Here is a 16,886-nt window from a genome sequence, read left to right on the forward strand (position 1 = left end):
TAACTTTTCGAATTTAGTAGTCATATTTATATATAAATAAACACCTGCTTGAAGATGTATATATTTTCTGCCCCAGTTGTTGACTTGACTAGATCCTTAGCTGACTTAATAATTTATTTTTCCAGTGGCCTCTTAAACAGATGGTCTATATTATTTAAACATATCCAAGATCTCTTCCACGTTACTTACGCAGCAACATGGGAGAGGTTATCAAGTCATTTCTACTGGGGGTTTCTTTTTTGTTTTTTTATCCAACCCATATAAAACTGTTAAAACGCACCCAAATATGATAATAAAACAAAAATGTTTCGTAAAGAAATCAGAACCTTAAGAATGCGAAGTAAAAATAATACTATATGTTCTACAATTACGAAGAACTTTCTAAGTCGTTTAGGTTTCGCTTGAAGAAACATTTATTTGTCTGCTACCGTTGGTCTGTTAATTCAGAAAGAAACACCCACACACTAATATATAAATATATTGTTTCAGTACATTCTGTTGTATTTCACGTAAACAGCTATTTATATTGCAACATCCGTCTGCTACCAGTGTACTAAAATCTGATAAGATACGATAAAATCAAAGAAATAATATTCTAAATCGTAAATCATACAAATTAGTTCAAATAATGGAAGTGTTTTTTTTTTTACTGGATTTCTTTTGCCTACAGTTTTTCTTTCTACTTGAGATGACGATTCGGGTTCTCTGGAGAGCTCCTTACTTTAAGTTGGTATCTTTGTTGATATTCACGACTTTCTCTTTACCAAAAGAATACACATATATTTAAATAATGGTTGCAACTAAAAAAACTATAATTGTACATTTTTTTCATCACCTCTTTCAACCACTTCTTCCACAGAGGGCGCAACCAGTTTTCCCTTACTGCTTTATCCTTGTCTCACGGAAGCAGTTTGAGTTAAAACGACACACGAACTTGCAGACATACAGAAACTACACTTGGTAAGCTAAAAAACGTTTTTATTGGCGTAGTTTTTAAATTATGTTATTTCTTTATTTTGAATATTCGTTGAATTTTTCACAAGTATAGAATTACAATGATGTTCAAATCTACTCATTATTAGGAATCGAAGTTTGAGATTTTGTTATGGTGAAATTCCGATAATGAGCATCGTCTTTATAAATCATAATCTGTTAATGGAGTGAAACAAATATTGCTATTCCTTTAATGCATCTTATGAAGGTGGACCTATAATGTACATATTCATTTTTATAGGACAGAAATGCAATCTAGTACTACAACACTGAAATCAAAGAGCGGAAACAGATTTAAAATGTTATAAAAATGTGAAAGAGATATGATAGACAGGTAGAAAAGTTTAAACATCTGGTTTCTCTTAGAATGATCCATACAATGTTACTAACTGTATCTAAGAAAAAAGAGATTTCACAAAACATTCAGAATTTCATGTTGCTATTTTAGAGTAATACTATTTTCAATATGTTTTGCGAGTTACATATTATTTTAAAATTATTTTTATAATTTCTTTTTATAAATGTTGAGTGTGTATAATATAGTATTAGTTTACCTGAAATTTCTAAAAATACTAGTAAATGCATTTTATACATTGAACTGGTTTGTTTTAAGTGAAAAGCTACACTATGGAGTATTTGGAGTACGAGTATCGAATCCCGAATTTTAGCTTACCATTGAACCACCATGAAACTTATATGGTGGAGAATTCTAGCTATAAGCATAGATCATTCCGTATAAAATATTGTATAGTGCTATGCTAATTTATTAGCACATTTATAACTATCCCATTGTTCTAATAGAGGTCTCCTGGTGAGACAGCGGTATGCTTACGAACTTGCAATACTAAAATCTGGTATTATATTTTCCGCGGTGGACACAGCAGATAGCCTAATGTGGCTTTGCTCTAAAATAAACAAAATTTTTTAGAAAGCTAAAATAATATGATGGTTATCCCATAAGAAATAAACAAAAACACATTCCATTAACCGTTAGTAGATAGTTGAGTAAATCTTTTAACTAAGCAATTATTTTGAGAACATAATAAGATAGACGAGGGTTATTCCTATGGTAGAGCTCTGGATTACGGAGATGGCGAGCCACGTTCGCATACGTACGCTACCACAATATAATTCCGTCACTTACGTTGTAGGTACGTTATAGGAGCGACTGTCAATCCCCTAGCATGCATGTAGAGTGGAAGGGTGCAGCTGACTGGCTGTCTTTCTTCTGCCCAGTAGTTTAAAATTAGGGGCGGTGGTAAATGACTTTAGTATATTTGACACGGATATAAAAAGGCAGTAACATCAAGAAACAGTTTCTGAACTGGTCAACCAAATGTTTTTTCATTTCAAAAAACAACAAGAAACAAACAACTAAATTATGTCTATTTGAAATTGAAAAATTCATGAAAGAAAGAATATTATGCATTTGGCAAACATATAATTTCAATGAAGACTGGAATGAAACAAAGAGATCATAATATATTTTTCTTGTTATAAATTCGTCATTCTATTGTTAATAATGAACATTTATTTTAGTGAAAATATATCCCACTAACCTCGCAAACTTAATTTTTATATTCAATCTACAGTTTTACCAATAGTTGTGTTGAGGTACAAATAAACGTTGTGTTTAACGCGCTCAGATACGTTCTATAAGCGCATTAGTAGCTAGTGGTGAAATATGCGATGGCATGGAATAACTTATAACAAAACAAATGTGACAACATAACCGATTTAGAAGTACCGAGAAATTTACAGATGTTCTACAGTACGTGACTTGAAACACCCACGGAATTTGCTTATCTTAAAGATTACATCTCGTAACAAGATAAACCTTAATGATGAATAATAAAATTAGTATCATAATTCAATATCCTAAGTCCATGATGTCAGAAAAACACGTAGGTTCAAGAAGTCTTAAAACAAAACGATAAAAACCATATAACCTGAGCGTTATAGGGTATTTCATTAAAACTGGAACAGCTATCCATACTACTTAGGATATTCAACTATTTAACTCAAGGCTAATTTCATTTGTTGAACATTATTAAAACTCTTTTGTAATTTCTGTGAATTCTAGCAAAATGAAAAATACGTTTACCATTTTAATAAATGTATTAAAATAAAATTTAGCCAGTACACTTTGGAGTATATGCTATGACAGAGGTATCGTTGTTTTTGTTTACTGTTTGTTGAATTTCACGCAAGCATACAAAAGGGTTATCTGCACTAGCCGTCCTATAAGTTTGAAATGATAGATTCGAGGGAATGCAGCTAGTCGATATTTGTTTATTTGTAATTAAGCACAAAACTACACAATGGACTGTCTGTGCTCTGCCCACCACGGGTATCGAAATTCGGTTTCTGGCGTTATAAGTCCGCAGACATACCGCTGTATCATTGGGAGGCAGTCAACATTTCCCACCGCCAATTTGTGGGCTACTGTTATTAGACCAAATAATGTGATGAGACCATTACCCTCATAATGCACTCACGGCCCGAAAGTATTTAATGTGATATTTTTCTTTATTTTTTCGGCGGCTACGTGACGTAATCCATGGAAACCAAGATACCCGGCTATAATTTTTTAAGAATTATTAGTAACAAAATAACGACTTGTCCGGTTTTTTTTCTCGTTGTTATATTGCTATTGTTGATATGCATTGAAACTGAAAATAATTTAACTATTTTGAAAATTCCAGAAAAAATGTACGAGAATTATTTTAAAACAACAAGCCCCCAACGGTTGAGCAGTAAGTCGGAAGGCTTATAACTCTAAAAACCGGGTATCGATACCCGTGATTGGTATAGCACAGGTAGCCCATTATGTAGATTTTTGCTTAATAACAGCAAACAAACAAATATATATATATATATATATGTAATTAAACGTTTGGAATTACGTTCTTATATCTATGATAAAACTGAATAAGAAATTCAACTTTTATCTTGGAATATAAAAGCAGTGCCAGTGCTTTAAATATCTTATACACACATTATACAAGCTTTGTGGTACATTAAATTATCAGTGAGTATTCTAGGTTTTTTTTCCCTTATGCTTTTCCTCACCGACATAATGCTCCAAAGTAATACTATGTAAATAATGTATTCCAATTAAAACATTAAATATCAGAACGTTAAGAAGCCACTGATTACAGTTTAGTTTTACAGAATAATAATAAAATCGATAAATTTCATTAAATATGTGAATAATTTTGATAAATAATTTCACCTATATTAGAAGCAGAAGAAACCTATCTTTTCAACGTAATGATAAAGTTCATAAGCATTTGCTTTACGTATGTTATTTATACTTTCAGTTAGAAAAACCCAAAAACACGCTTATGCATCTAGTCATGTTTCCTGCTTTGGTTATTAAATTTTGGTATTAAGCACGTTAAAATGTTTTAAAGCAAGTCCTAGTGAAATGTACTTCAGTGTTACCATAGCTTCTGCTCTTCATAAACTGTATTATATTTCACGTTTGTTTGCTTAATCAGTAAAATATAGGAACACCATGTTCTCCTACCAACTGTAGTGACATAATGTGTTTAAATTATTGATTATCTAGCTTCCTCAGTGTCAAGGATGCAACACGTGGTTCAAGATGTCTAATATTATATTGTTCTAGCCTCCTCAGCCGTTTGTTCTCTTGTAAGATAACGTCTTCTGCCTGCATGAATATTTGAGTATATTTCGAGCTTGGATTAAAACAATTTAGAATTGAAATATCTTTTGCCCGCCTGATTTTTGACGTCAACTGAACCTGATAGTTGACTCATGCTATCAAGAAACAGAGGCCACTAGGTGATGATGTCCACTGGACAAAGAAAGCAAGCTGATGTTTGAAATCCAGAAGCTTTCTTTGTATCAGTTTTGCAGAAAGAAGACATTTCGAAGTTAGTTCAGCATTTTGATTGTTGAGATAATCCATCTTGCGGGAAGGAAAGCTTCAGGCTAACAGTCGCATAACACAGAGTAAGGACTGTTCTTTGTCTCACGTGGGTACGCGCTCAGTATCCAACGTTTTTGTGTTGCAATTATTAAATATTTTGTTCCTTTAATTTATTTACACTATTTAAATACTAACCTCGAAAACCCAATCGAATACTCTTATACGGAAAGTTCACATAAATCACTTGCTGTTATTTGCTGGTATTTGTATTAGAGAAACTTGTAAAGAAGTCAGTTTGATCTGAAAATACCACACTTATAATCAAGTATTTGGATAAAATACGTCGAAGTACAACTTTCTATATATATTCTAGCAGAGTTATGGGTTTTCTGTTAAAGCATGGAACTTGATACAATTCTAGAATATGACCTTGTGATCGTTTTTGATAAGGACTCTCATTTCAAGAAATTGCAAGCTTTTGCGGCTTTGTGGGCTTTAATAAATATAGATCCAACAAATATTGTAATGAACAGGTATAGTCTCCAAAAATCAGACACCTTGTCTTGAAACAATTATCATATTTCTAAAATGTCTGCAATTTCCAAGATGGCAGCCGGGAAGGTTACATTTTAATCCCTTATATGGTTTTATAATTTCATGGTCTGCGATGGACATGGAGTTTGTATTTTAAGGCTAACTTTTAGTCCGTAAGGGAAAGAAACGTAGCCTTAAAACAAATATTGATTTATATGTTTCTCGAAAATGGTTTCTACAGCATTAAAAACTTGAGATTGCTCGCGAACTAGTATGAAACATAGCGAAGCGGACGACACCTTCTAGATTAATTAAATAATAATAAATAATATATTAAAATAAATAAATAAATAAAATTAACATGTGATGTTATACATGTTGCTGATAACTGGAAGTTCTTCCATAAAAAACATGTTCAAGATAATGCTGACAAGAAGTCGAAACATGCAGATACTTCTGAAGTAACATACAATTCTATTTGACAATAAATTAAATCAACTCAGTCTTTGCAGAGATCTACTTCCAATTCAGTCATCTCTTTGTGCTGTATTGCCTTTTTTAACATATCAAATTTCCGATGTTCTCTACGTCTATTGTCAGTTTGGCATCCGAACTTGAGTAGTTCATTGGGGGATTTAAAGATCTATATGATTGAATTCATCCAGCCTCACGCACTTGTAAGAGTCTTATAATAACGTTTGTATCCAACAGCATCCAGCCTGGCATGTTGAAACTAAGCTGTAGAGTAGGTGGAAAGGCGTCAATTTACACTTCATGTTTTTGTGAACAGTTTTGTTTGTGCTGTGGGTGCGTTATAAGATGAATAGTTAATCCCTTAGCATAAACATTTGATGGCAAGAAACTGCAGCATTTCAAAATTATGTATGACAACAGATAGCCTTAGTGCCATTAATGCAAAATATCAATAAACTTCATAGATATATGTATATATCATAAATTACAAAAAAGTCCCATTGAGCCACATTGAATATTATTATAATTGTTGCAAATAAGGTATTTTATAAATTTGTTTACGTAATTGAGCCACTCATTTCTACAATTATTTCTAGAGCGAATGGCCATTAGTGCAGAATACAAAACACAAGTAGCATTTAGACAATCATAAGAAATTGTCTGATTGTTAGGACTCGAAAGGTGAAGCAGAATATTGCAGTTATTAACATCGCCTTTACAATTATGCCAACGTAATTTGTCCGTTAGAAGTCTATATCAAATTATGTTGTTTCTAAATATATTTTACTGGTTGTATGCCAATGGTCAGGCTGCATGTAATCATTTTAAATAGCCTAATATTAAGTCAATTTCCGTAACTAAAAGTGTTCCTGTAAATAATTACTTCTAATGAGATTGTATTAAATTTGAAAATCGTTCCTTAAGACACTTAATCGAACGTGCACAGTGTGTAACGTACTGGCTCTCTGGCCCGAAAATACTTGTATTGAATACATGTAATTTGTACACTCCTCGGTGAATAGAATATAGACAGCCTTTTGTGTAACTTGGCAACAAACAAATGGACTAACAATTGACATGGTTGTATTTGTAAAAAGATGTTTATTTTTGAAAATGAGGATATTACACGTGACGTATCCAAATATTATATGATAAAATATGGTAGCCTAATGAAAATAAGGCATATAAGTGTTCCAATAAAAAACATCTGCCTTTATCCAAAATCAAATCATTTATTGATATTAATTAACACAGACATATCTAAAAGCTAGTTAAGATTTAGATAGAACTCTGAAAGTTTATGTAACGAGTTAGATATACCAAGGTAAACTGTTCTTGGCGGTCAAATTACTTCGTAGAATAATGCTATATTTAATTATCTAGAAAATCTCATTCAGATCTATTTCCTTTATTTGAAAATAGCACGAAAACGGAACAAAATACGTGATGTTTTGAAAACAAATTAAGACTCCGAATAATCGTCTTTTCCCCCATCTTCATTATGCATAGAGTAACTGCCACCCCTGTTTATGTCAAGATTTTGATGAAAGTTTATTGCATTTTGCAAAGCAATTTACCAATAGAAAATGTGTTTTCAGTGCTAAGATAGTTAATATACACTGAGAGAATGTCTGAAATTCATTTTATCCTAGTGTCTGTTGGAAAGTGCAAAGTTGGAATTGTGATTTTTCTTTTTTCATGATATTGAAACGCTGTGAATGCAGTCAAGATGTTTTTTCTTTTGAAACTGAGCTGAAGGGATCAGAAAGAAATATGGTCCAAAACACTTAGAATGTAATCAACAAAAAATAAGAAGACTGTGAAGCAGAAGAAGTATTAAAAATAAAGTACTTTGTTCATCCAGCTGTAAGTTTTTCATTATCTCGGATCATTCTGTGATTGGCAGACTTAGATATGATTGATCAGACCTCAACCAATGAAAGTCACAGAACATTTATATTTGTTTCAATTAAATATTCAGTGTGTATTAGATGACAGGAAAATGTTGAAAACCATTATTTTAATACAAATTTAGCTCAAACTAGAGTAATACTAAGTAAAAGTATCCTTACTTTAGAAAGATTTAACCAACACGAAAGCAACATTTTGGGAATTCATTACGTTTTCTGAACGAAGAAATCGAACATTAAACTTATGAAAAATTGTATTCGACAAATTGATATAGAAGTTTTTCCTTTGTTCAAAGTCGTTATCAATGTAATTTATTTTATATCGAATCACGATTCTAATGTTAAATAATTCAATATAACTCTCCTTATCTACCAACTTCCAAGTGAGACATAAAAACAATTAGTATTGTTATATCATATACTATTAATGTAGAAGGTTTTCAAACTTTGTATTCTTGTTTAACAAGGAAAACGTTTAACGTAAAATGATATTGCTTAAGAAACTAGTCAATCAGACCACCAAAACCTTTTCTTCCATAACAATGTTAATATTATTCTCATCAAAATTATATTCATAATTCAAATTGTGATATCTCACATGCATTATCTTAAATCTATTATAATTAAAGCCATCTGCCATTTATTTGCCTAACTCATCAAATAATCCAAATTATTCTGAAAAAGCAGACACATCCTCTTCACAGCTAGAAACATCCAAAACTTTAATGTAATCAGCAAATATAATAATTAATTGACCATGTCTTCATCTTTCTCATTGATGTAAACCAAAAACAACAAAGATACTAACACTAAACTCTGAGTTTGACTGAACTCCATTTATAGCAATAACCTGCTTTTTTCCCCATCCAACCAGGATTTTATCCAATGAGCCAATTTTCCCCCACACCCACGTATATGACTTTCAAAAACAAGCCTTTTATGTGAAAACTTTTCAAATATTTTCTGAAAATTCAGATATACCAAATTCACACCCTTACCCTAATCTACATAATAATATAAGAATATAAACGTACTTAGAGTCTTTGGAAATGTATATTTAAATGTAAAAAGTATACATTTTATCAGGATTTTCACTGAAGTAGAAGCAGTCACTCTCACAAACTTTAACGATTTTTATAGAAGCAAAGTTTTTAATTTTGTATGAAATGACAAATTCAAGGATAATACGTTTATCGTTGTGTGTGTGTCGGGGTCCGTCAAAGATATAGATACTTCAAAACTATACATAGAAAAATAAGCACACGTATAAATATACATATAATAAGAGTCTTGTTCAAGTTAAATTCCAGTACTCAACAGCTCACTGGGTTCATACATATGTATTTAACTCGGAAATATCTGCATCTCAACTTGAGGCTTCACTACCTTTTCTCTGTTGCTACTTCTTCAGAGATGAAAAACTAAACCATTACTAAAGCTTTACTTGTTCAGGCCAAGTAAATATAATCCCTAAGGAATGATGGATTTGTTTTCTTTCTATCCTTCTCTTCTTCTTCTTAGTAGATCATTATTTGTACTTCTACTTAAGGTTTTGGTTTCAACAAATGGGTTTCCTTTATTTTGTTCTTTAATACTTATCACATCATACAGTATCTACAATCGAAAGATTATAAAAAAGGGAATATTGAAATTTTTACTTACAATCGATAAACGTTTACCTTAGATTAAATTTTATACCAAATTAGGCTCATGAGATGACTACACGCTCTCCATGACTCAAACTGCTGCGAAACTTATACTTTCACGAGGAAAATACCAAATACCAACCCAGAGTTACACTAAACAGTTCATCATAAGACATTATTTGAAAAAATTAATGTTGAAGATGCTAGCAGTTGTTTTCCTTTAGTCACATTTGTATATAAATATATATCTTTTTTAGATGTGTTTCTGTTTGAAACACGTTTTGTTAAACTTTGTTTACCGCTGTTTGGGAATGCATTGTTGCTGGTTTCCTTCTGAATGGTCCTGTTGCATATTCCTTTGTTTTCCAAAGCCATCATGTACGAGGATATTCCCGTCATATACATTCTAAATCCACTATCTGAACACATTTTATGATCTGAGTTTATGAATATTTTGCGTCGGAAAGAGGTTTTATATGTCTTTCTCAAAACTATCAATTTTTGGTGGAATCACACTGCCTATATGTCACGTCAGATAATGTCAAAACGTTGTTTTTTTATGTTTTTCAAACATGACTTGATATTGGCTGCGATTGTCACGTGATTTGCTGATTTGCACATTAAAAATCACTTAATATAACGTACTGAAACTCAACCTTTTGTATAAACAAACTGCTTGGCAGGGTTGACGTTATAAATACATACACAATGTATTTTATGCCTACGTGTGTTAAAGTATATTTGACATTTATACATAACATACATAACCTACAAACGTAATGAAACAATATTCATGTAATGCTAACTATAAGTGTTCAGTGTTGTGATTTAGCAAACACTGTGAGCTATGAACAGGATAACAACTGTTATATAGCTGTTCTTGATTAGTGGTTCAGTGGTAATCTTATAATACTAGAATCTGTGTTGTTGTTGTTTCTTAAGTATGTCTAAATCGGCATTAGTTTTGTATCGTGACTGTTAATGTTTTTGTTATTTAAAAACGTGTAAAAACTGGACGTGTTAGGTAATTTACTTATAATCATAGACATAAAATTCGAGTTTCAAATGTTCTTTGTAGTATCCTGTCTTAAGGTACTTTTATTCTTCTTCATTTGACGTCACACAACACTTTGAGTTTTTTAATCCCTGTCTCATATCACTTTACCCTGTATAGTATCTATCTTACCCGACGTTGACCATTACGTTATATGTATCACCTTTTTTAGTTGTGTTTTACATGTCAAGTCTCCATATTCTATTGACATTTATTTTTATACTTTCAGGTAAAAGTGCGTAACTATCGTCATTAGTATAAGTATGAACGATAATAGAGAAAGTAATTCAAAGGCAAGCACGGAACCTGAAACGCCGTAATTAGCTCTGAGTAAACTATTAAATACTTGAGCTTTTCATGTCGACACAGAATAGAGTATAAACACGTTCAACTATTGTTTACAAAATACTTTGGATCAGGTATTTTATTCTTTGCAAGCGAGATAGGAAAACATTTTAAATACAAATACTAGAAATATAGCAACAAAACATTGAATTTTTACCCGACAATTATGATTACTTTTCATTATTAATTCTCATCTTTGAATAGACGGACATACTCTAACTGTTAGGATGCTCTCACTGTAAGTCCGATGATTCCCTAGTTCGCGTCCCGTTGACGCATAAACGAGCAATGTACTAAGAGTGAGGGTCAAATCTTATTATTGCATCAGAGTAGCCTAAAAGTTGGTGAGGAATGCTCTTAACTAGCTACTTTTCCACTAGTCTATCAGTTTAAGATTACGGACGTATATATAAATTACCTGGCTATCCTTTGATGTTATAAAAACTTTTGACATGAGAGCTTACTTTAATCTCTAGATTATTTATATAATTAATAATATCAGCTCTTTATATCGCACGTATTAATGAGGAATGAATTCCGAAAACTGACTGTCATATCATGTGATAGCTCTTTTATTTTCAAAGTCTCAGCTTAAATTTCTGTTATATGCATAATTGGATTATTCCTATTTGATAACCAAGATTTTTTACGAACAATTCATTTTTTAAAGTTATATATATTATGTATTGAGTAAAACAAAAAGATTAAGGTTAACATAATAAGAACATTAATTATTTAATACATATTTTTATACATTGTTATTCACTGGAAATTGAATTACGCCCATATAAAGGAAACAAAGTCCTTTCAAAAACTTTAAATTATATATTTGTGTATGCACAAGAAATAGTATTAATCTTAAATAATAAACTTGTATTGTATATAATCCATGTAATTTTGCATGTAGTTTTGGTCATTTTAGTAGTAATTTTATTTGTGTAAAAATTATAATTTCTTCAAAATACATTTTCTTAAGGTGATAGTAACGACTATAATTTTACAAGTCAAAGCGATAAAATAAAAATACTCACCCCTTTTATTACATTGTTTTTGCAATATATGTAGTTTTATCATAATTTAGTCTCAGCGTTTTTATATCATTTTTGAAAAGTTACGATTCAATTCCATCACCATTATGTTTAAAACTGTTTCATAACATTTGTTGATATATTAGTTGCCACAGTTTAATCAAACGTTAATATTTACTCGATTGGTAAATTCATTAAATATTCAGAACGTTCAGTGTACGCCATATTAGTTGAGAACAAAAGTAAAATGATTAAAAAAAGAAATTAATTATCACTAACTGAAATCAAACGAATAAATATAACGTAACAGCAGATCATTGTAAGATTCTGTAAATAATATTATTAATAAGAATATCATCAGAAAATCTGGGTTCAGTTGGGTCCTACTGTTTTAGTTAATTTAGTACCTATATCACTGTCGCGTATTATATTTTTATTCTTGTTTCATAAGAGATAAACGGATATACAATTAAATGTTAGAGGTAGTTTGAGATAACTTTCATCAATATTTCTTAGTTTATTGTTGAGTTTTAAATTTGTACTGTTAATATGTCCATTATTTTTAAAAAGGTTTGTCAATATGATCATTCATTTTTATAAACGTGATCCGATTCTGAGCGTTCAGTTGTTATGTTGTAGGAGTAGACTGTTGATTGTTTACATCGGGACAATGTGCCAAAGTATTTTTCGGTGGAATTTCAGAACGTATTGTTTTAATGAAAAGCTAGGTAAATTTTGTTTTATTTCGAACTAAAGCTTAATATCTGAAAGCTGCATAGTAAATTGTATCTGTGGCTTTGTTGGTTCATGAGATGTAGATGAAATGACATCATAAACTAAATATATCTAAGTGAGGAAGCAGTTACTTATTACTTACAACTGCAGATTATGTTTAATAACAATATGGCCAAGTGTAATAATTTCAATGAAATATTTTTCTACGAAATAAAGAACACTCCCAAGGAACATGTTTAGTCATAGGAATTCGATAATATTAGCGTTTGGATTACTTCTAATTATATCAATGAATTGCATTTTACTCATTATTCAGTATAAAATTATTTTCCTGTTATGTTATTGCTCATGTTTCTGGAGCTCCTCCAATGGACCAATTTCATGCCAGGATACATCACCACTTGGCTCCTGTTTTGTAGCAGCTCGAATCATTGACGGCTAGGAGATGTGAAGCACAAGAAGTGTGTTCCAGCTATAGTCACTTATTTCCTTATCAGAACCCCCCCCCCCCTTTGACTGTCAAGAACATTATTTCTGCATTTCCTTCTGCTGATTTTTTACTGCAGGATTCTACACATTCTTATGCTGCTGTCAGTTCTCGTCTTCCAGTCAACCATCTCTTTGCTGCCAAGCCAAATCCACCCATAACTATTTCTACATCTTCACTGCCATGTGCCAACTCATAATATAATTCTTCAAATGGACACTGACTCATTGCATAGACTTTCATCGTTTTTACTTTCAAATAATGATTCCAATTTTTGTACAGCTTGTCCGTCCTTTATTTTGGAAACATCTAAATACTGTCTTCGTGCTGATGTTCTCGCTGAGAATAACAGTGTTGTCGATCATGCATGGTGCACATATTAATAAACAATGCCATCGCGTTGATGTTTCTATAGTGCCATCTCTACAACCAATTTATTGTAAAAATATTTTCATCATAAACTCTTATCTTACTGGAAAATGTCCTATTAAGCCTGTTTTCTACATTGAACCCCTTATCCTGCATGACTGTGTGATAAACTGAATTCTACACTTGTTTGTAACATGTCAAAGGGATCATCCTACCAATTTTTATTGATTCCATGGATGCGTTTGCCAAAATATGTTGATCTTACTTCAGTTCACCCTCTTAGTATGATAGATTCAGTGACATCACCTAATAATTCTACAATTGAACCTCCCATCAAGGAAGCCATTCTGTATTTCATAACTATTGCTATACAGAATATCCATCCATATCAATATATATTTGTTCTGGAAAACATTAATTATGCAGGTAAATCAATTTTTAAAATTCTTATATTCTGGACTTAACACATACTTTCATTTAAGACTTTAACGGGAACCAAGATAGCCAGGCCTGCTGGGTACAGATTGTTAACTTATAATTTCAGTAACATTCACTCATTACGCATGAATCAACTACATTTAGGACCAATTATTTAATTGATTACTTCTCATTAAGACATTTCTTAAACCACCTTATACTATAAGATTACCTGGTTGCATGATATATTGCACTGACAATATCATTGACATTGGAAGGGGTGAAGTTGCAGTAAGAGGTAGGTCTACTCTTTCACTTCAGATACGTAGTATTCAGTTAGGACACAATTTTGAATACCTAATACTTACTGTGTATTTTGCATTTTGTGTTATCACACTCGCAACTATCTATGTTTGAATTGAAGATACTCATGGCGTTTTCTTCTGAATGGATCATAGTTTCTGAAGCTCTATTATTATTATTATTATTACTGATATTAAATATCATAATAAATCTCTATCCGGAATATGCTAATTTCCAGTATTACTGTATCTCTTTTTGTCCATTCCATCACATACTCGTTTGAAAACCAATACAACTTCTAATGCTGTGGTCTCGGCAAATTCTGTTCCACTAATAACAGTCCACATTCTTTCTTCACTTTATAGTGACAATCTTCTACTTCTAGTTTAGCTGATTACGAGAAACACCTTTCTGTAACTACAACTCGAAATACTTTTTTTTTGAATTATTGTGATGCAGACTGACCCTTTTAACAGACCCATATCAAAAATTCCTTTCAGAATTCACCTGTAGATCATCTCTCCTCGCAACTATTCTGCTCAAATGCTTGAAACTATGATTTTGTCAGCTAGCTCCCAGTAATTTTCACACGAACCTCCATTACTCCATCAACTAGTGTCATCACTTTACTTATTCAGTTACATAATTTGTAAGTATTAACATTCCAAAGACCCAGTCATTCTACAAAATTAAAGAAGTAATCAACAAACAACCCGTAATTGTAATTTCGCAATTACGATATTCAATTGATGAAAGGACTATAATCAATTTCAAGGTTTCTCCAGTACCTCACAATACTGGCATCGATTTAAGTTAGTGAATGGCCAGTAATGCTCTTCCATTTACTCAATTATAGATGATAATACTGACCCAATAATGTCTGTTGGCAAAGCCAGTCTCTTTAAAACTTTTCATGAGACAGATTTTCAAGCATCTTGGACTTTGTTATTTCAAACGATGTTTATAGGATATCTGATATCTCCGTACCTGAACTTACAAACAATGTTAACTACACCATTATATAAATGCTCCAATAACTATGGTTGCTATCCATAGAGCTCTACAGAATAAGTATAATACTGCACAAGATATGGATGAACTTACACCTACGCATCACTGTCATGTTTCAGGGAGGTTGTTTCTGCTTTTGATCATACTCTTTACAGTTCCTATTCACACTGGGTTTTACCCACAATCTCGAAAGTTCTAATTAACCCTGCTCTTCTTGAAACTCAGTAATCCTCCTCCAAGTATTAAATCCTACCATCTAATCAGTCCCACAAGTGTATCTTGTAAAACCTGTGAGTGTATATTTGTTAAGCATCTACACCAATTTCTTAAAGACCATAATCTACTGCAAAAATCATAACCTGAATTGCAACCTTTTAATTTCAACACAAGATAATTTCTCTGCCTCTCAGACACCATTATTCGTCAGTTTAATAGCAACTGACTACCTTGTATAATATTCTTCAATTTTTAAAGGTGTTTGATTCGGTCTGGTATCTCGGTTTGTTCTTCGAGCTGTGTTCTTTATATGTCTATACTACTTTCTTATGTTTGTGGAACAATAGGCAGTCATGTGTATAAAAGGCACTTTCTCAAGAAACTTTTCCCTTGCAGGTGTTCTATATAGTTCACATCTCTCACCTCACCTCTCTTCTATATCCTGTATGTTTCACAAACGCCACAGCCTCCAAATCCTATTCTAGTGTTTCAGCATGCTGATAATACTGATATAGTGACTACCTACTAGATCATGACCACCTTAAACAACGTTCTACAAACAGCAATGACTAACTTCCTTGTATGATGTAAACAATCATACGATCAATACACATAAAACCAAAACTGTACTGTTTGGTCCAAGCAAAAGAAAATATTGACCTTGACCTTGTTGAAATCTTGAACTCCTTTAATGCACAAATATAAAATGCTTCATCACAACTATCTAAGAGAGTTAAATATTTGGATATCACTCTTGATAAGCAAGTAACATGGAAAGCTCATCTCGTAACAGCACTTCAACATTTTATTTCTCTATTCTTATAGAGCATTTATTCGTCTTTATATTATCTTTGTCCATGCCTTATGAATATCAAGAAGTAATACTGATTTACACATACCACAATAGGTCAATAAATAAAATATTAATGTAATATTCAATAATATAAGAGAAATGAACTTTACAAAAAGATTTAATTCGATTTGTTTCAAAATCTCCCCAGTGGCACAGCGGTATGTCTACGGACTTACAACGCTAGAATCCGGGTTTCGATACCCGTGGTGGGCAGAGCACAGATAGCCCATTGTGTAGCTTTGTGCTCAATTACAAACAAATTGTTTCAAAAACTACCTATTAAATTTATGATTTATTTAGATATTTATATACTTAATGAAAAATAATCTGTCACTGTTGTCAGTTAGTGGTATCAAATATATGCTGTAACATTACATATATATATATTTCGTATATGTTTCTTTTCTGTTTTTTAATTACACAGGCCTGAGAATTTAAATTTCATAAAAGTTGTTTTGGTTATTAACGAATTTTCCATAATTCAGTTACGCAGATTTCGATAATAATATTCATTTTTTTCTATCCCGTAAAGATGTTTTACAGATAGGAAAGAAAAACTCTTACATAAATCAAATTATTATTTCGTTTACCATAATGAAAATGTTTTTATTAT

General features: G+C 31.7%; 1 protein-coding gene across 1 annotated transcript in view; it reads left to right on the forward strand.

The window, feature by feature from the left end:
• Window positions 1-915: 915 nt before the first annotated feature.
• The window catches only part of LOC111086141 (trissin receptor-like), a 33,953-nt gene continuing 17,982 nt past the window's right edge, over window positions 916-16,886 (forward strand). The window contains exon 1 of the mRNA XM_022387807.1: window positions 916-960. The gene's annotated coding sequence lies outside the window, so the exon portion shown is untranslated. The remainder of the gene's footprint in view (window positions 961-16,886) is intronic.

Source organism: Limulus polyphemus, unplaced genomic scaffold (genome assembly GCF_000517525.1).
Source record: "Limulus polyphemus unplaced genomic scaffold, Limulus_polyphemus-2.1.2 Scaffold878, whole genome shotgun sequence".
Taxonomy (NCBI): Eukaryota; Metazoa; Arthropoda; class Merostomata; order Xiphosura; family Limulidae; genus Limulus; species Limulus polyphemus.